Raw genomic sequence first — 23,846 nt, forward strand, 5'->3', positions numbered from 1 at the left:
TGCATCCTAACCCCTCTGAGCAGCCGCGGATGGGTTCGGCGGCACCTCCCCGAGCCCCGGTGGAGGGGCCCCACACCCTCCCTGAGCCGCTCCTGTGAGACCTGACCTGACACGTAGGAGGCCCCGCCGCCGCCCCCTCCGAGAACAGGTGCCACCACTCCTCCCCCGCGCAGGCCCTCTGCCCGGCACCCTGGCGGCCCAAAGGGTGTCCGCCGGGCTCGCCACGGGGGCGCCTCCATGCGGCCCCCAAGACTCACTGTCCCCCTCCGGTCCCTCCCAGGCACCCGCCGCGCCACCAGCGAGGGCCAGATGCCTCTCGCACAGCCACCCCGGGGCCCGTCACGCCTCCCGGGGCCCACGCTGACCTGCGCGCCGGGGGCCGAGGCCTGCAGAGCCGCTGCCCGCGAGCCCGGAGCGCGGGGAACCGCGGGGAACCGCGGGGAACCGCGGGCCTGGACTGGGGGCGCGGCCGCGCAACCTCCTGCCGTGCCCAGGTCGCCGCATCTGCGCACAGCTCCTCCTGCGGCCACGCCCGGCCCCCTTCAGGTCACGCTCCGGGTCAGGCGCCTGGGCAAGCTCCCGCCCCGCCCCCGCCACGCCCCCCGCAGACCTGCCCACACAGAGGCCCGCCCTCCGCGGAGCCTACAGGGGACCCGAGACCGCCTCTGCCTCCCCCCCGCTAGTCTAGTCGGGGCGCCGGGGCCGAGGCCTTGCGCCCCGGCTCAGTCCCGAGGGACACCTGCTCACGGAGGCACGGAGCCTCTCTCTGGCTCTGTGTCTCCATCCCTGTCCCTCCGTCCCGGTCTCTGTCTCTCCCTCACTGTCTCCCTCGCTCTCCCTCCCGGTCTGGCCCTGTCTCCCTCCCAGTCTCTCTGCCTCTGCCCCCACCCCCATCTCTCTCTCTCTCCCTCGCCCTCCCAGTCTCTGTGTCCCTCCCAGTCTTTCTTCTCTTACTGCCTATCATGGCCTGTCCCTCGCTGTCTCTCTCTCCCTGTCTCTGTGCCTACCTTCTTGTCTCTCGGACTCTCACTTGTCTCCCTCCCTGTCTCATTCTCTCCATCCTGTCTCTGTCTCGCTGTCTCCTCCTCCCTCCCTGTCTCTGACTCTCCCCTCCTGTCTCTCGGTCTCCCTCCCTGCACCTTGGTCTCTCCCCTCTGTCTCATCTCTCCCTCTCTGTCTCTTGGTCTGTCTGTCCCTCCCTGTCTCTGGATCCTTCCTTCCCTGTCCTGTGTCTCTCCCCCATCTCGATCTCTCACCCCCGTCGTCTCAGTCACTCCTCCCTGTCTCCATCTCTCTCTCCCTCCCTGTCTCTCGGTCTCCCCCTCGCTTTCTCTCCGTCTCCCTGCCCACCTCTATCTATCTCTCCCTCCCTGTCTCTGTCCATCCCTCCACTTCTGTCTCTCCTTCCCTGCCTCGGTCTCTCCATCCCTGTCTCTCGCCACCCGTCTCCATCTGTCCCTCCCTGTCTGTGTGTCTCCATCCCTGTCTCTCTCTCATCCTGTCTCTCGGCCTCTCCCTCACTGTATCTCGGTCTCCCTCCATGGCTCTGGCTCTCACTCCCTGTCTCTCTGTCTCCCCCTGCCTGTCTCTCGGTCTGTCCCTCCCGGTCTCTCGGTCTCTCCCTCCCTGTCTCTGGGTCTGTCCCTCCCTGTCTCTCGGTCTCCCTCCCTCTCTGTCTCTCCCACGGTGTCTAGATCTCACCCTCCTTCTCTCTGTGTCTCGGTCTCTCCCTCCCAGGCTCTCGGTGTCTCCCTACCTGTTTCCCTGCCTCTCCCTGCCTGTCTTTCTGTATCTCCCTCGCTGTCTCTGTCTCTCCATCCCTGTCTCTCTGACTCTCCTTCCCTGTGTCTGTGTCTATCTCTCCCCGCTGCCCCATCTCAGTCTGTCCCCGCCCTGCCCCCCACCCCGTCTCCTCTCCCGCCCTCTCTCTGACTCTCGCTCCCTGTCTCGCTGACTCTCCCTTCCTGTGTCTCTGTCTCTCTTTGCGTCTCTGTCTCTCTGCCAGTCTCTGTGTGTCTCCCTTCGTGTCTCCCAGTCTCTCACTCCGTCTCGTTCTCTCCATCCTGTCTCTGTGTTCCCCTCTCTGTGTCTCAGTCTCCCTCCCTTTCTCTCTGACTCTTCCTCCCTGTCTCTCAGTGTATCCCTCCCGGGCTCTCGGTGTCTCTCTGTCTCTGTCTCTCCCTCCCTGTCTCTCTGACTCTCCTTCCATGTCTGGCTCTCTCCCTCCCTTCCTCATTCTTCCTCCTTGTCTCGGTCTCTCCCTCACCATCTCGCTGTCTCTCCCTCCCCATCCCTATCTCTCCCTCCCTGTCTGTGTCCCCCTCCCTGTGTCTGTCCATCCCTCCAGTTCTGTCTCTCCTTCCCTCTCCACGTTAATGAAACAAAGGATGAGAACCGTAGGATTCTCTCAATAGATGCAGAAAAAGCATTTGACCAAATAGACCATCCTTTCATGATGGAAACCTTCTGCTGGGTACGCATACTGGGAAAAAAACCTCAATTATCATAAAACCCATGTACAAACGACCCAGAGAGGGAACGTGCTCTTCATTGGGAAAAACCTGGAGCTTTTCCCTTAAGGTCAGGAACACGACAGGGTGTCCACCCTCAACACTCTCGTTCGGCAGAATAGTAGTGGTCCTCGCTTTCCCAGCGACATTCCGAAACAGAAAAAAAAGGCATCCGGATCGGCAAAGAAGTCAAACTCTCACTCTTCACAGAGGACATGACACTCTATGTGGGAAACCTCACACAATCACTAGACTAGATCGTACGTAAGGGATCTATCCAACAAGACGACCTAACTAACGATCGTGGGTATCTATGCCCTGAATGTGGGAGTTGCCACGGATATCAATCAATCGCTAAGCAAAGTTAAGACATACTTAGATAATAATACCCTTTTACTTGGAGACTCCAATACGGCGCTTTCTGCAATTGACAGGTCTTCCAGGCACAGCATCTCCAAAGAAACAAGAGCACTAAAGGATACAGTGGACCAGGTGGATCTCACAGATATTTACAGAACTTTACATGCAAATGCAACTGAATTCACATTCTTCTCAATTGCACGTGGAACTTTGTCCAGAAGAGACCACATACTGGGTCACAAATCAGGTCATAATCCATACCAAAACTTTGGGATCGTCCCCTGCATATTTTCAGCCCATAATGCTCTGAAACTAGAGCTCAACCACAAGAAGTTTGCAAGGATTTCAAACACGTGCAGGTTAAGGACCATCCTGCTAAAAGGTGAAAGGGTCAACCAGGACATCAGAGAAGAATTAAGAAAATTCACGGAAACCAATGAGAACGAAGATACGACCAACCGTTCAGAATCTCTGGGATACAGCAAAAGCGGTCCCAAATAGGGGAAAGACATCGCAATACAAGCATCGATCAAAACACTGCAAAGAACTCAAACACGAAAACTAACCTGGCACCTAAAGGAGCTGGAGAAGGACCAGCAAATGAAACCTTCACCCAGCAGAAGACGACGGTTAATAAAAATTCGAGCAGAACTCAATGAAATAGAGAGCAGAAGAACTGAGGAAACACATCCACAAAACCAGGTGGTGGACCTCTGAAAGAACCAAGAAGAGAGAGAAAAACCATGAAGCCAGCCTTATTAAAAGAAGAGAGAAAAGACTCCAATTAACAAAAACACGAATGAGAAAGGAGAGATCACCACCACCACGTAGGAAATACAAGCGATCTGAAAAACTCATCCTGAGCAGCTATACGCCAATAAATTGGGCAATCGAGAAGAAACGAACGCATTTCCGGAAAACCACAAACTACCAAAAACGGAACAGGAAGACACAGAAAACCCCAACAGGTCAATATCCAGGGAGGAAATTAAAGCAGTCATCATCAAAGACCTCCCAGGACCACAAAAGTCTAGGGCCGGGTGGCTTCCTGAAACACTGTGGAACACGTCGGAAAGAAACTGAGGAAGACACAAAGAGATGGAAAAGGGTTCCACGCTCCTGGGTTGGAAGAATTGATATTGGGGAAAATGTCAACGTGACCCAGGGCAATATACACAACTAATGCAATCCCTGTCAGAAATAGCACGGACTCTCTTCAGAGAGCTGGAGCAAGTCCTCTGAAGGCTGGTGTGGAATGCGAAAAGACCCCGAACGGCCACGGGAAGAGTCGCCAAGAAAACCACTGCGGGGGCAGCACAATGCCGGATTTCACGTTGTGCCACGAAGCTGTGACGGGCAAGACAGTGGGATACTGGCACAAAAACAGACACGCCGATCAATGGAACAGAAGAGAGCATCCAGAGGTGGACCCTCAACTCTATGGGCAACTAATATTCAGCCAGGCAGGAAAGACCATGCACGGGGAAAAAGAAAAGACAGTCTCTTCAATAAATGCTGCTGGGAACACTGGACAGCCACACGCAGAAGAATGAAACTGGACCATTCCTCTCACACCATACACAAGGATAAACTCAAAATGGATGAAGGATCTCAATTTTGCAAGACAAGAGTCCATCAAAATCCTAGGGCAGGACAAAGGCAACAACACCCTTCTTGAACTGGGCCACAGCAACTTCGTAGAAATGACATCAGCCACGAAGGCCAGAGAAACAAGAGCGAAGAAAAGGATTGCTGGGACTTCACCAAGATGAGCAGGTTCCACACAGCAAAAGAAACACCCGACAAAACTCAAAGCCAACCCACAGAGTGGGAGAAGACATGTGCAAATGACCCTGTCAGGTAAAGGGCCAGCATCCAAGATCTCTGAAGAACTTCTGCAACTCCACAGCAAAGAGACCAACGATCCAATCCGGAAGACGGGCAAGAGACATGAATGGAAATGTCACAGAGGAAGACTAGGCATGGCCGACAAGCACGTGAGACAATGCTCCGCATCACTGGCCGTCAGGGAGATATGGGTCAAAAGCACCACGAGATCCCACCTGACACACCAGCGACTGCGGTGAACGTTAACAAGATAGGAAACAGCGAAGGTCGGCGAGGATGTGGCGAAAAGGGAACCCTCTTGCACTGCTGGTGGGAATGTGACCTGATGCAGCCACGCCTGGAAAACCGTGTGCAGGTGCCTCAGAGAGGTAACAACGGATCTGCCCTGCGATCCAGCATGGGGGTGCACTGGTGGAGATGTACCCCAAAGATACAGATGCGGGGAAACACCGGGACACGTGCACCCTGAGGTTTCGAGTTGCAATGCCCACGATAGCCACACTGCGGAAGGAGCCTCGGTGCCCATCGAAAGATGAATGGATAAGGAGGGCGAGTGGTCTCTGTACACGATGGAAGATTACTCAGCCATCAGAAACGACAAACACCCACCATTTGCTTCGATGTGGATGGAACCAGAGGGTATTATGGCTGAGTCAAAGAAAAAGAAGGCAGTCGGCGAAGGACAAACATTCTATGGTCTCGTTCTTTTGGGGAGTATGAAAAAAATAGTGAAAGGGAACAGAGGAGAAAGAAGAAAAAAATGAGTGGGAGATGGCAGAAAAGGAGACAGAACAGGAGAGACTCCTAACCCTGGGAAATGAACAAGGGGTGGAAGAAAGGGAGGAACGCGGGGGGCGGGGTTGACTGGGTGACGGGCACAGAGGGGGGCACTTGATGCGATGAACACTGGGGGAGTTACACTCGATGTTGGCAAAATGACCTCCAATAAGAAAGAAACCTATAAACAAACACACAAACCTCCCAAGACACAAAAGTCCAGGGCCAGATGGCTTCCCAGGGGAATTCTATCCAGCGCTTCAAGAAGAAAGACTACCTATGCTACTAAAGCTGCTCCGAAAGATAGAAAGAGATGGAATACTTCCAAGCTCGTTCTTGGAGGCCAGCATCACCTTAACTCCAAAACCCAAGACCCCAAAAGGGGACAATGCTGGACCGATGTCCCTGATTAAGGCGGACGCACACCTTCTCCACAAGATATGAGCCAACAGGATCCGACGGGACATGATTAAGAAGTTACTCACCACGACCCAGTGGGGTTAATCGCCAGGGTGCAAGGCTGCTTCAGCACTCGGAGAACACTCGATGGGCTTCATCAGATCTGCAAGAGAGAAAACAAGAACCAGATGATCCTCTCAAGAGACGCAGAGGAAGCATTTGACAAAATACGGCATCCATGGCAGATCCAAACCCTTCAGAGTACAGGGATAGAGGGAACGTCCCTCAGCATCTTCAAATCCATCTACGAAAAGCCCGTGGCTTTTTCATTATCATCCACAATGTGGAAACACTGGGAGCCTTTCTTCGAACATCAGGAACGAGAGACAGGGATGTCCACCCTCACCACGTCTTCTCAACATACTACTAGACATCTCGGCCTCAGCAATCAAGCGACAGAAAAAATAAAAGGCATTCACATTGGCAAAGAAGTAGTCAAACTTGCCCTCTTCACCGATGGCATGCATGGTACTGTACCCGGAAAACCCAAAAGACTCCACCCCAAGATCGTAGAACTCATACAGCAAATTCGGCAGCGTGGCAGGATCCTAAATCTATGCCAAGAAATCAGTCACCTCTCTATACGCCAACGATGACTCTGAAGAAAGAGAAATTAAGGAGTCGGTTCCAGTGACAACTGCACCCAAAAGCATGAGATACCCAGGAATACACCTAACCAAAGAGGTAAAGGATCTCTACCCGAAAAACCACGGAACACATCTGAAAGAAATTGAGGAGGACACTAAGAGATGGAAAACTATCCCATGCTCCTGGACTGGAAGAATTCATATATTGGGAAAATGTCAACGTGACTGACCCAGGGCAATTTACACATTGATTGCAATCCCTATCATCAAAAATACCAAAGGCTCCCTTCAGAGAGTCGCCACAAATCATCTGAAGATTAGTGTGGAATCAGACAAGACCCCGAATGCCCAGGGCAATATTAGAAAAGAAAACCACAGCTGGCGGCATCACAACGCCGGACTTCAGGTTGTGCTACAAGGCTGTGCTCATCAAGACAGTGTGCTACTAGCAGAAAAACAGACACACGGATCAATGGGACAGAAGAGAGAAATCCAGAAGTGGACCCTCAACTCTACGGTCAGGACCATATATTCGACCAAGCAGGAGAGACCATCCACTGGAAAAAAGACAGCCTCCTCACTAAAGGCTGCTGGGAACGTTGGACAGCCACATGCAAAAGAATGAAACTGGACCATTCTCTCACACCATACACAGAGATAAAACTCAAAATGGATGAAAGATGTAAATGTGAGATGAGATTCCCTCAAAACCCTAGGGGAGAACACAGGCAACGTCCTTCCCGAACTTGGCCACCGTAACTTCTTGCAAGATACACCCGTGAAGGCCAGAAAACAAAAGCAAAGATGAACTATTGGGACTTCATCGGGATGAGAAGCTTCCGCACAGCCAAAGAGACACTCAACAAAACCAACAGACAACCTCCAGAATGGGAGAAGCTACGTGCAAATGACCCGTCAGATAAAGGGCCAGCATCCACGATCTCTAAAGAACCCATTCAACTCAACAGCAGAGAAACCAACCATCCAATCCGGAAATGGGCAAAAGACACGAACCGAAATGGCACAGAGCAAGACGTCGACGTGGCCGACAAGCCCATGAGAAAATGCGCCGCATCACTGTTATTTCCATCAGGGAAACACACGTCAAAAGCACAACGAAATCCCACCTTACACCGGTGAGAATGGGGAACATTGGCCAGACAGGAAACCACAAATACTGGACAGGATGTGCAGAAAGGGGAACGATTTCAAAATTCAACAATTTCAGAGGTAGCCATATTCACCTGAAAGGGACCAAGGGGGAGGGGGGCATGCTGCCGGCCAGGCTGGGGAGCTTAGGGAGGGACCTGAGAGCGGGGAGGGGGTGGGGGGAGGAGGAACAGCCAAGGGCCTTGGGGGGCCTGGGGGGGCCCAGCAGCCCAGGCCCTCAAGCCACCGCCCCAAGGCCCTGCCCTGACATCGCAAGGTGCCTGCATCCTAACCCCTCTGAGCAGCCGCGGATGGGTTCGGCGGCACCTCCCCGAGCCCCGGTGGAGGGGCCCCACACCCTCCCTGAGCCGCTCCTGTGAGACCTGACCTGACACGTAGGAGGCCCCGCCGCCGCCCCCCTCCGAGAACAGGTGCCACCACTCCTCCCCCGCGCAGCCCTCTGCCCGGCACCCTGGCGGCCCAAAGGGTGTCCGCCGGGCTCGCCACGGGGGCGCCTCCATGCGGCCCCCAAGACTCACTGTCCCCCTCCGGTCCCTCCCAGGCACCCGCCGCGCCACCAGCGAGGGCCAGATGCCTCTCGCACAGCCACCCCGGGGCCCGTCACGCCTCCCGGGGCACACGCTGACCTGCGCGCCGGGGGCCGAGGCCTGCAGAGCCGCTGCCGCGAGCCTGGAGCGCGGGGAACCGCGGGGAACCGCGGGGAACCGCGGGGAACCGCGGGCCTGGACTGGGGGCGCGGCCGCGCAACCTCCTGCCGTGCCCAGGTCGCCGCATCTGCGCACAGCTCCTCCTGCGGCCACGCCCCGGCCCCCTTCAGGTCACGCTCCGGGTCAGGCGCCTGGGCAAGCTCCCGCCCCGCCCCCGCCACGCCCCCCGCAGACCTGCCACACAGAGGCCCGCCCTCCGCGGAGCCTACAGGGGACCCGAGACCGCCTCTGCCTCCCCCCGCTAGTCTAGTCGGGGCGCCGGGGCCGAGGCCTTGCGCCCCGGCTCAGTCCCGAGGGACACCTGCTCACGGAGGCACGGAGCCTCTCTCTGGCTCTGTGTCTCCATCCCTGTCCCTCCGTCCCGGTCTCTGTCTCTCCCTCACTGTCTCCCTCGCTCTCCCTCCCGGTCTGGCCCTGTCTCCCTCCCAGTCTCTCTGCCTCTGCCCCCACCCCCATCTCTCTCTCTCTCCCTCGCCCTCCCAGTCTCTGTGTCCCTCCCAGTCTTTCTTCTCTTACTGCCTATCATGGCCTGTCCCTCGCTGTCTCTCTCTCCCTGTCTCTGTGCCTACCTTCTTGTCTCTCGGACTCTCACTTGTCTCCCTCCCTGTCTCATTCTCTCCATCCTGTCTCTGTCTCGCTGTCTCCTCCCTCCCTGTCTCTGACTCTCCCCTCCTGTCTCTCGGTCTCCCTCCCTGCACCTTGGTCTCTCCCCTCTGTCTCATCTCTCCCTCTCTGTCTCTTGGTCTGTCTGTCCCTCCCTGTCTCTGGATCCTTCCTTCCCTGTCCTGTGTCTCTCCCCCATCTCGATCTCTCACCCCCGTCGTCTCAGTCACTCCTCCCTGTCTCCATCTCTCTCTCCCTCCCTGTCTCTCGGTCTCCCCCTCGCTTTCTCTCCGTCTCCCTGCCCACCTCTATCTATCTCTCCCTCCCTGTCTCTGTCCATCCCTCCACTTCTGTCTCTCCTTCCCTGCCTCGGTCTCTCCATCCCTGTCTCTCGCCACCCGTCTCCATCTGTCCCTCCCTGTCTGTGTGTCTCCATCCCTGTCTCTCTCTCATCCTGTCTCTCGGCCTCTCCCTCACTGTATCTCGGTCTCCCTCCATGGCTCTGGCTCTCACTCCCTGTCTCTCTGTCTCCCCCCGCCTGTCTCTCGGTCTCTCCCTCCCTGTCTCTGGGTCTGTCCCTCCCTGTCTCTCGGTCTCCCTCCCTCTCTGTCTCTCCCACGGTGTCTAGATCTCACCCTCCTTCTCTCTGTGTCTCGGTCTCTCCCTCCCAGGCTCTCGGTGTCTCCCTACCTGTTTCCCTGCCTCTCCCTGCCTGTCTTTCTGTATCTCCCTCGCTGTCTCTGTCTCTCCATCCCTGTCTCTCTGACTCTCCTTCCCTGTGTCTGTGTCTGTCTCTCCCCGCTGCCCCATCTCAGTCTGTCCCCGCCCTGCCCCCCACCCCGTCTCCTCTCCCGCCCTCTCTCTGACTCTCGCTCCCTGTCTCGCCGACTCTCCCTTCCTGTGTCTCTGTCTATCTTTGCGTCTCTGTGTGTCTCCCTTCGTGTCTCCCAGTCTCTCACTCCGTCTCGTTCTCTCCATCCTGTCTCTGTGTTCCCCTCTCTGTGTCTCAGTCTCCCTCCCTTTCTCTCTGACTCTTCCTCCCTGTCTCTCAGTGTATCCCTCCCGGGCTCTCGGTGTCTCTCGGTCTCTGTCTCTCCCTCCCTGTCTCTCTGACTCTCCTTCCATGTCTGGCTCTCTCCCTCCCTTCCTCATTCTTCCTCCTTGTCTCGGTCTCTCCCTCACCATCTCTCTGTCTCTCCCTCCCCATCCCTATCTCTCCCTCCCTGTCTTTGTCCCCCTCCCTGTGTCTGTCCATCCCTCCAGTTCTGTCTCTCCTTCCCTCTCCACGTTAATGAAACAAAGGATGAGAACCGTAGGATTCTCTCAATAGATGCAGAAAAAGCATTTGACCAAATAGACCATCCTTTCATGATGGAAACTTTCTGCTGGGTACGCATACTGGGAAAAAAACCTCAATTATCATAAAACCCAGGTACAAACACCCAGAGACGTAACGTGCTCTTCATTGGGAAAAACCTGGAGCTTTTCCCTTAAGGTCAGGAACACGACAGGGTGTCCACCCTCAGCACTCTCGTTCGGCAGAATAGTAGTGGTCCTCGCTTTCCCAGCGACATTCCGAAACAGAAAAAAAAGGCATCCGGATCGGCAAAGAAGTCAAACTCTCACTCTTCACAGAGGACATGACACTCTATGTGGGAAACCTCACACAATCACTAGACTAGATCGTACGTAAGGGATCTATCCAACAAGACGACCTAACTAACGATCGTGGGTATCTATGCCCTGAATGTGGGAGTTGCCACGGATATCAATCAATCGCTAAGCAAAGTTAAGACATACTTAGATAATAATACCCTTTTACTTGGAGACTCGAATACGGCGCTTTCTGCAATTGACAGGTCTTCCAGGCACAGCATCTCCAAAGAAACAAGAGCACTAAAGGATACAGTGGACCAGGTGGATCTCACAGATATTTACAGAACTTTACATCCAAATGCAACTGAATTCACATTCTTCTCAATTGCACGTGGAACTTTGTCCAGAAGAGACCACATACTGGGTCACAAATCAGGTCATAATCGATACCAAAACTTTGGGATCGTCCCCTGCATATTTTCAGCCCATAATGCTCTGAAACTAGAGCTCAACCACAAGAAGTTTGCAAGGATTTCAAACACGTGCAGGTTAAGGACCATCCTGCTAAAAGGTGAAAGGGTCAACCAGGACATTAGAGAAGAATTAAGAAAATTCACGGAAACCAATGAGAACGAAGATACGACCAACCGTTCAGAATCTCTGGGATACAGCAAAAGCGGTCCCAAATAGGGGAAAGACATCGCAATACAAGCATCGATCAAAACACTGCAAAGAACTCAAACACGAAAACTAACCTGGCACCTAAAGGAGCTGGAGAAGGACCAGCAAATGAAACCTTCACCCAGCAGAAGACGACGGTTAATAAAAATTCGAGCAGAACTCAATGAAATAGAGAGCAGAAGAACTGAGGAAACACATCCACAAAACCAGGTGGTGGACCTCTGAAAGAACCAAGAAGAGAGAGAAAAACCATGAAGCCAGCCTTATTAAAAGAAGAGAGAAAAGACTCCAATTAACAAAAACACGAATGAGAAAGGAGAGATCACCACCACCACGTAGGAAATACAAGCGATCTGAAAAACTCATCCTGAGCAGCTATACGCCAATAAATTGGGCAATCGAGAAGAAACGAACGCATTTCCGGAAAACCACAAACTACCAAAAACGGAACAGGAAGACACAGAAAACCCCAACAGGTCAATATCCAGGGAGGAAATTAAAGCAGTCATCATCAAAGACCTCCCAGGACACAAAAGTCTAGGGCCGGGTGGCTTCCTGAAACACTGTGGAACACGTCGGAAAGAAACTGAGGAAGACACAAAGAGATGGAAAAGGGTTCCACGCTCCTGGGTTGGAAGAATTGATATTGGGGAAAATGTCAACGTGACCCAGGGCAATATACACAACTAATGCAATCCCTGTCAGAAATAGCACGGACTCTCTTCAGAGAGCTGGAGCAAGTCCTCTGAAGGCTGGTGTGGAATGCGAAAAGACCCCGAACGGCCACGGGAAGAGTCGCCAAGAAAACCACTGCGGGGGCAGCACAATGCCGGATTTCACGTTGTGCCACGAAGCTGTGACGGGCAAGACAGTGGGATACTGGCACAAAAACAGACACGCCGATCAATGGAACAGAAGAGAGCATCCAGAGGTGGACCCTCAACTCTATGGGCAACTAATATTCAGCCAGGCAGGAAAGACCATGCACGGGGAAAAAGAAAAGACAGTCTCTTCAATAAATGCTGCTGGGAACACTGGACAGCCACACGCAGAAGAATGAAACTGGACCATTCCTCTCACACCATACACAAGGATAAACTCAAAATGGATGAAGGATCTCAATTTTGCAAGACAAGAGTCCATCAAAATCCTAGGGCAGGACAAAGGCAACAACACCCTTCTTGAACTGGGCCACAGCAACTTCGTAGAAATGACATCAGCCACGAAGGCCAGAGAAACAAGAGCGAAGAAAAGGATTGCTGGGACTTCACCAAGATGAGCAGGTTCCACACAGCAAAAGAAACACCCGACAAAACTCAAAGCCAACCCACAGAGTGGGAGAAGACATGTGCAAATGACCCTGTCAGGTAAAGGGCCAGTATCCAAGATCTCTGAAGAACTTCGGCAACTCCACAGCAAAGAGACCAACGATCCAATCCGGAAGACGGGCAAGAGACATGAATGGAAATGTCACAGAGGAAGACTAGGCATGGCCGACAAGCACGTGAGACAATGCTCCGCATCACTGGCCGTCAGGGAGATATGGGTCAAAAGCACCACGAGATCCCACCTGACACACCAGCGACTGCGGTGAACGTTAACAAGATAGGAAACAGCGAAGGTCGGCGAGGATGTGGCGAAAAGGGAACCCTCTTGCACTGCTGGTGGGAATGTGACCTGATGCAGCCACGCCTGGAAAACCGTGTGCAGGTGCCTCAGAGAGGTAACAACGGATCTGCCCTGCGATCCAGCATGGGGGTGCACTGGTGGAGATGTACCCCAAAGATACAGATGCGGGGAAACACCGGGACACGTGCACCCTGAGGTTTCGAGTTGCAATGCCCACGATAGCCACACTGCGGAAGGAGCCTCGGTGCCCATCGAAAGATGAATGGATAAGGAGGGCGAGTGGTCTCTGTACACGATGGAAGATTACTCAGCCATCAGAAACGACAAACACCCACCATTTGCTTCGATGTGGATGGAACCAGAGGGTATTATGGCTGAGTCAAAGAAAAAGAAGGCAGTCGGCGAAGGACAAACATTCTATGGTCTCGTTCTTTTGGGGAGTATGAAAAAAATAGTGAAAGGGAACAGAGGAGAAAGAAGAAAAAAATGAGTGGGAGATGGCAGAAAAGGAGACAGAACAGGAGAGACTCCTAACCCTGGGAAATGAACAAGGGGTGGAAGAAAGGGAGGAACGCGGGGGGCGGGGTTGACTGGGTGACGGGCACAGAGGGGGGCACTTGATGCGATGAACACTGGGGGAGTTACACTCGATGTTGGCAAAATGACCTCCAATAAGAAAGAAACCTATAAACAAACACACAAACCTCCCAAGACACAAAAGTCCAGGGCCAGATGGCTTCCCAGGGGAATTCTATCCAGCGCTTCAAGAAGAAAGACTACCTATGCTACTAAAGCTGCTCCGAAAGATAGAAAGAGATGGAATACTTCCAAGCTCGTTCTTGGAGGCCAGCATCACCTTAACTCCAAAACCCAAGACCCCAAAAGGGGACAATGCTGGACCGATGTCCCTGATTAAGGCGGACGCACACCTTCTCCACAAGATATGAGCCAACAGGATCCGACGGGACATGATTAAGAAGTTACTCACCACGACCCAGTGGGGTTAATCGCCAGGGTGCAAGGCTGCTTCAGCACTCGGAGAACACTCGATGGGCTTCATCAGATCTGCAAGAGAGAAAACAAGAACCAGATGATCCTCTCAAGAGACGCAGAGGAAGCATTTGACAAAATACGGCATCCATGGCAGATCCAAACCCTTCAGAGTACAGGGATAGAGGGAACGTCCCTCAGCATCTTCAAATCCATCTACGAAAAGCCCGTGGCTTTTTCATTATCATCCACAATGTGGAAACACTGGGAGCCTTTCTTCGAACATCAGGAACGAGAGACAGGGATGTCCACCCTCACCACGTCTTCTCAACATACTACTAGACATCTCGGCCTCAGCAATCAAGCGACAGAAAAAATAAAAGGCATTCACATTGGCAAAGAAGTAGTCAAACTTGCCCTCTTCACCGATGGCATGCATGGTACTGTACCCGGAAAACCCAAAAGACTCCACCCCAAGATCGTAGAACTCATACAGCAAATTCGGCAGCGTGGCAGGATCCTAAATCTATGCCAAGAAATCAGTCACCTCTCTATACGCCAACGATGACTCTGAAGAAAGAGAAATTAAGGAGTCGGTTCCAGTGACAACTGCACCCAAAAGCATGAGATACCCAGGAATACACCTAACCAAAGAGGTATAGGATCTCTACCCGAAAAACCACGGAACACATCTGAAAGAAATTGAGGAGGACACTAAGAGATGGAAAACTATCCCCTGCTCCTGGATTGGAAGAATTCATATATTGGGAAAATGTCAACGTGACTGACCCAGGGCAATTTACACATTGATTGCAATCCCTATCATCAAAAATACCAAAGGCTCCCTTCAGAGAGTCGCCACAAATCATCTGAAGATTAGTGTGGAATCAGACAAGACCCCGAATGCCCAGGGCAATATTAGAAAAGAAAACCACAGCTGGCGGCATCACAACGCCGGACTTCAGGTTGTGCTACAAGGCTGTGCTCATCAAGACAGTGTGCTACTAGCAGAAAAACAGACACACGGATCAATGGGACAGAAGAGAGAAATCCAGAAGTGGACCCTCAACTCTACGGTCAGGACCATATATTCGACCAAGCAGGAGAGACCATCCACTGGAAAAAAGACAGCCTCCTCACTAAAGGCTGCTGGGAACGTTGGACAGCCACATGCAAAAGAATGAAACTGGACCATTCTCTCACACCATACACAGAGATAAAACTCAAAATGGATGAAAGATGTAAATGTGAGATGAGATTCCCTCAAAACCCTAGGGGAGAACACAGGCAACGTCCTTCCCGAACTTGGCCACAGTAACTTCTTGCAAGATACACCCGTGAAGGCCAGAAAACAAAAGCAAAGATGAACTATTGGGACTTCATCGGGATGAGAAGCTTCCGCACAGCCAAAGAGACACTCAACAAAACCAACAGACAACCTCCAGAATCTCGGTCTCCCTCCATGTATCTCACTGTATCTCGGTCTCCCTCCATGGCTCTGGCTCTCACTGACAACCTCACTGTATCTCGGTCTCCCTCCATGGCTCTGGCTCTCACTCCCTGTCTCTCTGTCTCCCCCTGCCTGTCTCTCGGTCTGTCCCTCCCGGTCTCTCGGTCTCTCCCTCCCTGTCTCTGGGTCTGTCCCTCCCTGTCTCTCGGTCTCCCTCCCTCTCTGTCTCTCCCACGGTGTCTAGATCTCACCCTCTTTCTCTCTGTGTCTCGGTCTCTCCCTCCCAGGCTCTCGGTGTCTCCCTACCTGTTTCCCTGCCTCTCCCTGCCTGTCTTTCTGTATCTCCCTCGCTGTCTCTGTCTCTCCATCCCTGTCTCTCTGACTCTCCTTCCCTGTGTCTGTGTCTGTCTCTCCCCGCTGCCCCATCTCAGTCTGTCCCCGCCCTGCCCCCCACCCCGTCTCCTCTCCCGCCCTCTCTCTGACTCTCGCTCCCTGTCTCGCCGACTCTCCCTTCCTGTGTCTCTGTCTCTCTTTGCGTCTCTGTCTCTCTGCCAGTCTCTGTGTGTCTCCCTTCGTGTCTCCCAGTCTCTCACTCCGTCTCGTTCTCTCCATCCTGTCTCTGTGTTCCCCTCTCTGTGTCTCAGTCTCCCTCCCTTTCTCTCTGACTCTTCCTCCCTGTCTCTCAGTGTATCCCTCCCGGGCTCTCGGTGTCTCTCTGAATCTGTCTCTCCCTCCCTGTCTCTCTGACTCTCCTTCCATGTCTGGCTCTCTCCCTCCCTTCCTCATTCTTCCTCCTTGTCTCGGTCTCTCCCTCACCATCTCTCTGTCTCTCCCTCCCCATCCCTATCTCTCCCTCCCTGTCTTTGTCCCCCTCCCTGTGTCTGTCCATCCCTCCAGTTCTGTCTCTCCTTCCCTCTCCACGTTAATGAAACAAAGGATGAGAACCGTAGGATTCTCTCAATAGATGCAGAAAAAGCATTTTACCAAATAGACCATCCTTTCATGATGGAAACTTTCTGCTGGGTACGCATACAGGGAAAAAAACCTCAATTATCATAACACCCAGGTACAAACACCCAGAGACGTAACGTGCTCTTCATTGGGAAAAACCTGGAGCTTTTCCCTTAAGGTCAGGAACACGACAGGGTGTCCACCCTCAACACTCTCGTTCGGCAGAATAGTAGTGGTCCTCGCTTTCCCAGCGACATTCCGAAACAGAAAAAAAAGGCATCCGGATCGGCAAAGAAGTCAAACTCTCACTCTTCACAGAGGACATGACACTCTATGTGGGAAACCTCACACAATCACTAGACTAGATCGTACGTAAGGGATCTATCCAACAAGACGACCTAACTAACGATCGTGGGTATCTATGCCCTGAATGTGGGAGTTGCCACGGATATCAATCAATCGCTAAGCAAAGTTAAGACATACTTAGATAATAATACCCTTTTACTTGGAGACTCCAATACGGCGCTTTCTGCAATTGACAGGTCTTCCAGGCACAGCATCTCCAAAGAAACAAGAGCACTAAAGGATACAGTGGACCAGGTGGATCTCACAGGTATTTACAGAACTTTACATGCAAATGCAACTGAATTCACATTCTTCTCAATTGCACGTGGAACTTTGTCCAGAAGAGACCACATACTGGGTCACAAATCAGGTCATAATCGATACCAAAACTTTGGGATCGTCCCCTGCATATTTTCAGCCCATAATGCTCTGAACCTAGAGCTCAACCACAAGAAGTTTGCAAGGATTTCAAACACGTGCAGGTTAAGGACCATCCTGCTAAAAGGTGAAAGGGTCAACCAGGACATTAGAGAAGAATTAAGAAAATTCACGGAAACCAATGAGAACGAAGATACGACCAACCGTTCAGAATCTCTGGGATACAGCAAAAGCGGTCCCAAATAGGGGAAAGACATCGCAATACAAGCATCGATCAAAACACTGCAAAGAACTCAAACACGAAAACTAACCTGGCACCTAAAGGAGCTGGAGAAGGACCAGCAAATGAAACCTTCACCCAGCAGAAGACGACGGTTAATAAAAATTCGAGCAGAACTCAATGAAATAGAGAGCAGAAGAACTGAGGAAACACATCCACAAAACCAGGTGGTGGACCTCTGAAAGAACCAAGAAGAGAGAGAAAAACCATGAAGCCAGCCTTATTAAAAGAAGAGAGAAAAGACTCCAATTAACAAAAACACGAATGAGAAAGGAGAGATCACCACCACCACGTAGGAAATACAAGCGATCTGAAAAACTCATCCTGAGCAGCTATACGCCAATAAATTGGGCAATCGAGAAGAAACGAACGCATTTCCGGAAAACCACAAACTACCAAAAACGGAACAGGAAGACACAGAAAACCCCAACAGGTCAATATCCAGGGAGGAAATTAAAGCAGTCATCATCAAAGACCTCCCAGGACACAAAAGTCTAGGGCCGGGTGGCTTCCTGAAACACTGTGGAACACGTCGGAAAGAAACTGAGGAAGACACAAAGAGATGGAAAAGGGTTCCACGCTCCTGGGTTGGAAGAATTGATATTGGGGAAAATGTCAACGTGACCCAGGGCAATATACACAACTAATGCAATCCCTGTCAGAAATAGCACGGACTCTCTTCAGAGAGCTGGAGCAAGTCCTCTGAAGGCTGGTGTGGAATGCGAAAAGACCCCGAACGGCCACGGGAAGAGTCGCCAAGAAAACCACTGCGGGGGCAGCACAATGCCGGATTTCACGTTGTGCCACGAAGCTGTGACGGGCAAGACAGTGGGATACTGGCACAAAAACAGACACGCCGATCAATGGAACAGAAGAGAGCATCCAGAGGTGGACCCTCAACTCTATGGGCAACTAATATTCAGCCAGGCAGGAAAGACCATGCACGGGGAAAAAGAAAAGACAGTCTCTTCAATAAATGCTGCTGGGAACACTGGACAGCCACACGCAGAAGAATGAAACTGGACCATTCCTCTCACACCATACACAAGGATAAACTCAAAATGGATGAAGGATCTCAATTTTGCAAGACAAGAGTCCATCAAAATCCTAGGGCAGGACAAAGGCAACAACACCCTTCTTGAACTGGGCCACAGCAACTTCGTAGAAATGACATCAGCCACGAAGGCCAGAGAAACAAGAGCGAAGAAAAGGATTGCTGGGACTTCACCAAGATGAGCAGGTTCCACACAGCAAAAGAAACACCCGACAAAACTCAAAGCCAACCCACAGAGTGGGAGAAGACATGTGCAAATGACCCTGTCAGGTAAAGGGCCAGTATCCAAGATCTCTGAAGAACTTCGGCAACTCCACAGCAAAGAGACCAACGATCCAATCCGGAAGACGGGCAAGAGACATGAATGGAAATGTCACAGAGGAAGACTAGGCATGGCCGACAAGCACGTGAGACAATGCTCCGCATCACTGGCCGTCAGGGAGATATGGGTCAAAAGCACCACGAGATCCCACCTGACACACCAGCGACTGCGGTGAACGTTAACAAGATAGGAAACAGCGAAGGTCGGCGAGGATGTGGCGAAAAGGGAACCCTCTTGCACTGCTGGTGGGAATGTGACCTGATGCAGCCACGCCTGGAAAACCGTGTGCAGGTGCCTCAGAGAGGTAACAACGGATCTGCCCTGCGATCCAGCATGGGGGTGCACTGGTGGAGATGTACCCCAAAGATACAGATGCGGGGAAACACCGGGACACGTGCACCCTGAGGTTTCGAGTTGCAATGCCCACGATAGCCACACTGCGGAAGGAGCCTCGGTGCCCATCGAAAGATGAATGGATAAGGAGGGCGAGTGGTCTCTGTACACGATGGAAGATTACTCAGCCATCAGAAACGACAAACACCCACCATTTGCTTCGATGTGGATGGAACCAGAGGGTATTATGGCTGAGTCAAAGAAAAAGAAGGCAGTCGGCGAAGGACAAACATTCTATGGTCTCGTTCTTTTGGGGAGTATGAAAAAAATAGTGAAAGGGAACAGAGGAGAAAGAAGAAAAAAATGAGTGGGAGATGGCAGAAAAGGAGACAGAACAGGAGAGACTCCTAACCCTGGGAAATGAACAAGGGGTGGAAGAAAGGGAGGAACGCGGGGGGCGGGGTTGACTGGGTGACGGGCACAGAGGGGGGCACTTGATGCGATGAACACTGGGGGAGTTACACTCGATGTTGGCAAAATGACCTCCAATAAGAAAGAAACCTATAAACAAACACACAAACCTCCCAAGACACAAAAGTCCAGGGCCAGATGGCTTCCCAGGGGAATTCTATCCAGCGCTTCAAGAAGAAAGACTACCTATGCTACTAAAGCTGCTCCGAAAGATAGAAAGAGATGGAATACTTCCAAGCTCGTTCTTGGAGGCCAGCATCACCTTAACTCCAAAACCCAAGACCCCAAAAGGGGACAATGCTGGACCGATGTCCCTGATTAAGGCGGACGCACACCTTCTCCACAAGATATGAGCCAACAGGATCCGACGGGACATGATTAAGAAGTTACTCACCACGACCCAGTGGGGTTAATCGCCAGGGTGCAAGGCTGCTTCAGCACTCGGAGAACACTCGATGGGCTTCATCAGATCTGCAAGAGAGAAAACAAGAACCAGATGATCCTCTCAAGAGACGCAGAGGAAGCATTTGACAAAATACGGCATCCATGGCAGATCCAAACCCTTCAGAGTACAGGGATAGAGGGAACGTCCCTCAGCATCTTCAAATCCATCTACGAAAAGCCCGTGGCTTTTTCATTATCATCCACAATGTGGAAACACTGGGAGCCTTTCTTCGAACATCAGGAACGAGAGACAGGGATGTCCACCCTCACCACGTCTTCTCAACATACTACTAGACATCTCGGCCTCAGCAATCAAGCGACAGAAAAAATAAAAGGCATTCACATTGGCAAAGAAGTAGTCAAACTTGCCCTCTTCACCGATGGCATGCATGGTACTGTACCCGGAAAACCCAAAAGACTCCACCCCAAGATCGTAGAACTCATACAGCAAATTCGGCAGCGTGGCAGGATCCTAAATCTATGCCAAGAAATCAGTCACCTCTCTATACGCCAACGATGACTCTGAAGAAAGAGAAATTAAGGAGTCGGTTCCAGTGACAACTGCACCCAAAAGCATGAGATACCCAGGAATACACCTAACCAAAGAGGTAAAGGATCTCTACCCGAAAAACCACGGAACACATCTGAAAGAAATTGAGGAGGACACTAAGAGATGGAAAACTATCCCCTGCTCCTGGATTGGAAGAATTCATATATTGGGAAAATGTCAACGTGACTGACCCAGGGCAATTTACACATTGATTGCAATCCCTATCATCAAAAATACCAAAGGCTCCCTTCAGAGAGTTGCCACAAATCATCTGAAGATTAGTGTGGAATCAGACAAGACCCCGAATGCCCAGGGCAATATTAGAAAAGAAAACCACAGCTGGCGGCATCACAACGCCGGACTTCAGGTTGTGCTACAAGGCTGTGCTCATCAAGACAGTGTGCTACTAGCAGAAAAACAGACACACGGATCAATGGGACAGAAGAGAGAAATCCAGAAGTGGACCCTCAACTCTACGGTCAGGACCATATATTCGACCAAGCAGGAGAGACCATCCACTGGAAAAAAGACAGCCTCCTCACTAAAGGCTGCTGGGAACGTTGGACAGCCACATGCAAAAGAATGAAACTGGACCATTCTCTCACACCATACACAGAGATAAAACTCAAAATGGATGAAAGATGTAAATGTGAGATGAGATTCCCTCAAAACCCTAGGGGAGAACACAGGCAACGTCCTTCCCGAACTTGGCCACAGTAACTTCTTGCAAGATACACCCGTGAAGGCCAGAAAACAAAAGCAAAGATGAACTATTGGGACTTCATCGGGATGAGAAGCTTCCGCACAGCCAAAGAGACACTCAACAAAACCAAGAGACAACCTCCAGAATGGGAGAAGCTATGTGCAAATGACCCGTCAGATAAAGGGCCAGCATCCACGATCTCTAAAGAACCCATTCAACTCAACAGCAGAGAAACCAACCATCCAATCCGGAAATGGGCAAAAGACACGAACCGAAATGGCACAGAGCAAGACGTCGACGTGGCCGACAAGCCCATGAGAAAATGCGCCGCATCACTGTTATTTCCATCAGGGAAACACACGTCAAAAGCACAACGAAATCCCACCTTACACCGGTGAGAATGGGGAACATTGGCCAGACAGGAAACCACAAATACTGGACAGGATGTGCAGAAAGGGGAACGATTTCAAAATTCAACAATTTCAGAGGTAGCCATATTCACCTGAAAGGGACCAAGGGGGAGGGGGGCATGCTGCCGGCCAGGCTGGGGAGCTTAGGGAGGGACCTGAGAGCGGGGAGGGGGTGGGGGGAGGAGGAACAGCCAAGGGCCTTGGGGGGCCTGGGGGGGCCCAGCAGCCCAGGCCCTCAAGCCACCGCCCCAAGGCCCTGCCCTGACATCGCAAGGTGCCTGCATCCTAACCCCTCTGAGCAGCCGCGGATGGGTTCGGCGGCACCTCCCCGAGCCCCGGTGGAGGGGCCCCACACCCTCCCTGAGCCGCTCCTGTGAGACCTGACCTGACACGTAGGAGGCCCCGCCGCCGCCCCCCTCCGAGAACAGGTGCCACCACTCCTCCCCCGCGCAGCCCTCTGCCCGGCACCCTGGCGGCCCAAAGGGTGTCCGCCGGGCTCGCCACGGGGGCGCCTCCATGCGGCCCCCAAGACTCACTGTCCCCCTCCGGTCCCTCCCAGGCACCCGCCGCGCCACCAGCGAGGGCCAGATGCCTCTCGCACAGCCACCCCGGGGCCCGTCACGCCTCCCGGGGCCCACGCTGACCTGCGCGCCGGGGGCCGAGGCCTGCAGAGCCGCTGCCGCGAGCCTGGAGCGCGGGGAACCGCGGGGAACCGCGGGCCTGGACTGGGGGCGCGGCCGCGCAACCTCCTGCCGTGCCCAGGTCGCCGCATCTGCTCACAGCTCCTCCTGCGGCCACGCCCCGGCCCCCTTCAGGTCACGCTCGGGCTCAGGCGCCTGGGCAAGCTCCCGCCCCGCCCCCGCCACGCCCCCCGCAGACCTGCCACACAGAGGCCCGCCCTCCGCGGAGCCTACAGGGGACCCGAGACCGCCTCTGCCTCCCCCCGCTAGTCTAGTCGGGGCGCCGGGGCCGAGGCTAAGAATGCATTTAACCAAGGAGGTAAAAAACCTATACTCTGAAAACAATAAAACACTGATGAATGAAACTGAAAACAAAACAAATGGAATGATAGGCCCTGCTTATGGATCAGAGGAATTAATATTTTCAAAATGTCCTTACTACCCAAAGCAATCTACAGATGTAACACAATCCAAATCAAAATACAAATAGTACTCTTCACAGAAGGCAAACAAATAATGCTAAAATTTATATGGGACCACAGAACATCCCAAATAGCCAATGTAATTTTTTTTCCTGGTTTGGAAGATCCATTTTTAATTTTATATTTAAATTAAATTAATTGGAAGAGGCAAGATGGCAAAAGGGGAGGGATCTTCCTTTCATCTCGTCCCCTTATTTAGCTAGATAACTCTCAAATCATCCTGAAAACTATGTATTCAACCTGAGATGTAAGGAAAGAATGGCTGGAACAATACAAATAGAAAAGTGAGGGGATCCCTGGGTGGCTCAGTGGTTTGGCGCCTGCCTTTGGCCCAGGGCGCGATCCTGGAGTCCCGGGATCGAGTCCCACATTGGGCTCCTGTCATGGAGCTTGCTTCTCCCTCTCACTATGTCTCTGCCTCTCTCTCTCTCTCTCTCTCATAAGTAAATAAATAAATCTAAATCTTAAAAAAACAAATAAAAAAGTGACCATTTTTTGCAAGGTAGGAGTGTGGAGAAGAGAAACGGAGGGGCCATACTGGAAGATAAATAGTGTGGGGGTGTGGAGGAGCCTATGTAAGCTGGTACTGGAAAGTGATGTGACCCTGGAGCTCAAAATTGTGACCTTTAGAAATATGCTCCTGTGAGAGACTTCCCTGCCTGAAAGATACTCAGTGGTGAAGTGGGGGCAGAATTAAAGGTGGGACAGTGGGGTATCAATATCCCTGGAAGTGCAGAAAGAACAGGAGTGTCTCAGCTGGCAGGAATTACAAGCATTGCTGCAGGGAAACAGCTTTAAATGACTGAACCAGGGAGGGGACCCTCAGCTTGTTTTGCCCTAAACAAGGAACCAAGGCTGGCTTGGGTGACTGCTCTGGGTGTTGGGCCCCTGAAAAGGATGGGAACGCAGCAACCCTCCGTCTTCTTTCAGGAAAGGCAGAGCGGGTGCACACTCAACCAGATGAACACTCTGTGAACACTCCTGCAATGGACAGAAACAGGATGACCCTCTCCTTCCTCTAGGAGGGGGCGTGCAGTTGCATGCACTAGCGGGGGGAGCTCTCCCTGCCAGAGCCC

The 23,846-nt window shown here is 52.4% G+C and overlaps 1 long non-coding RNA gene across 1 annotated transcript; it reads right to left on the reverse strand.

The window, feature by feature from the left end:
- Positions 1 to 6,007: 6,007 nt before the first annotated feature.
- LOC119879385 lies at positions 6,008 to 22,339 on the reverse strand. The gene is made up of 4 exons (XR_005387483.1): positions 22,253 to 22,339; positions 19,896 to 19,972; positions 13,916 to 13,992; positions 6,008 to 6,057 (listed from the first exon to the last, which is right to left on the reverse strand). It is a non-coding gene; the product is annotated as an uncharacterized LOC119879385 (long non-coding RNA).
- Between the last annotated feature and the right edge of the window lie 1,507 nt (positions 22,340 to 23,846).

Source organism: Canis lupus, unplaced genomic scaffold (genome assembly GCF_011100685.1).
Source record: "Canis lupus familiaris isolate Mischka breed German Shepherd unplaced genomic scaffold, alternate assembly UU_Cfam_GSD_1.0 chrUn_S721H884, whole genome shotgun sequence".
NCBI lineage: Eukaryota > Metazoa > Chordata > Mammalia > Carnivora > Canidae > Canis > Canis lupus.